The sequence below is a fragment of the Taeniopygia guttata genome, chromosome 3 (genome assembly GCF_048771995.1).
Source record: "Taeniopygia guttata chromosome 3, bTaeGut7.mat, whole genome shotgun sequence".
NCBI lineage: Eukaryota > Metazoa > Chordata > Aves > Passeriformes > Estrildidae > Taeniopygia > Taeniopygia guttata.
In genome coordinates, this window is record NC_133027.1 from 95,077,907 (window position 1) to 95,079,906 (window position 2,000).

The following is a 2,000-nucleotide window of genomic DNA, read 5'->3' on the forward strand; positions in this document are numbered from 1 at the left end:
CTGGCTGTTAGACCAGGAGTCAGGAGCTATAGGTGGACCTGGCACAGAGTCACTGTACAATGGGAAGGGCTCCATCCTGAGACACAGCCAGGAGTCCCAGGGAAGCCAGCAGCCCCTGAGTGCCGGTGGGACATGGCACTGGGCCACCCAGAGGCAGCTTGTTCCCATGTGGGACAAACCCCCTATCTCCCAAACCTCTGTCAGCCCACTGAACTTCTGGTTAAGAAAATTAAAATACACTTTGGCAAGTGCTGCTTGAAAACTTTCTGCACTAGACCATACTCAACTCCAAGTCAACACAGCTGAAGGGCCAGCAAGGGGACCGTGCAGCCAGAAGGAAATCCTCTGAAAGGACTCTAAGCTGACTTCCAGAAAGCTTCTGAATTCTGTGCTCCTATTCTCCACCCCTGCCTCCTGCACTTCTCCCAGATGCACAGCTACAGAGGTGATCTCTCAGGTACAGAGTTGCCACTATTTACTCCACTCTCAGGCACCTGACATGCCACTGTTCCTTTGGGTCCACCTCATTTCTTACCTAAGCAATTGCTGGCCTGAAGCACGCTGTGCAGTTTGGTTTCAACATCATATGTTCTTCACTGTGCACTTTTATTTTTTATGTTCCCACCGATGCATTTTCACTAGATAAGTGCTTGTTAAATGGTAAATCAATACCCCAGTGCTCTAAAACCAAAGTGAGAGCACTGGCCACACTACACCTACAATGCATTAAAGCCACTGTAACAAGTTTAATCACTTGGCATCACTTTGACTGCTCCTTTGTGAAATGACTGCAAAACCCTACCAAACAGCTTCATTTCATTTTCCCCTAGTGCCCAGGTGAATATGGGCAGTGGCCATCTCTAAAAATAGGAACATGGGAGGCTGAAGTTCAGTTCCAGGCTAAGAAGACCAGATATGAAAATTACTCTGGTCCTGAATGTTTCCCTGGCACATTCTTGCATGCTCAGTGGCACAGCAATTGTCTTTCTTTCATAAGATGCAAAATAATGTTTTGCTATTACATATGAAACACTTTAGATATGTTTATGTAGCCATAAGTAACAGGAAATCTTAATCTGAAAGGGTCTTTTAATACCCTCTGCATAGCAAACCAGAATTTTACCTTGGTTTTTTTTTTTCTTTTTTAAAGTTTGATGCATTTCCCCTTTGCTTACTGCCCCTGAAGCAAGAATGGACAGCTGTAAAAGGGAGCCCTTCTCACCATGACGTTCTCCTCACCTTCTGCTTCCTAGCAGGAGCTTAGAATTTGTTCTAAAGATGCCATTTAAAGTTGCTTTCCTTGTATGTGCCTGATTCCTGCACAGGAACCAAAGCAAAGTCTTCAGCCACACACTTCACACATCCTCGAGAACAAACCAAGTTGTGAGAAGTTGCTTAGTCACAAGTTGAAGCTATTTATGAAAAGTTTACCAGGGTAAATGACCTTAGAGGAACATGAGCCAGCACCTACCTGAAAGAAACAAGGACAGGTCCAGGGCAGGAGGGACATTTTACCCTGTTTGGTGGTAACTGACAGGTGTAACCAGCACACAATTGCTCTCTGAAACTTCTCACCCTAGGAAGTAAATCTAACAGGCCACAGGGGTTGCCAATATTTTCTTTGGTGATCTGATCAAATGCTGCCTGTCTTGAAGCTCTGTAAAGCCTCAGCCTGATGGAGTGAGTGTCAGCTTAGCTGATTTCATTTTGGTGCCACTGGCTGGAGAGATTTGCAGGAGCTGCAGCCACAGGCTCTGTCAAATACATCTTCAAGTGGCATGAAAAAGGTGTTTGCCATTTCACAGCTTTGATTCATAAATTCCTCATGCCGTCCTTGGCTTTTATGTCTACAGGATAAAGAAGGCTTTCCTCTCTTGAAACTCTGCCTGCCCAGGGGTCCCATTCCCAGCCCCACACTCCTGTGCTTTCCTTTGAGTGTGGAGGGAAGTGGGCAGAGTGACTTCTGCCATATTCACCAGCCCAGCTGGGTTAAACACTCA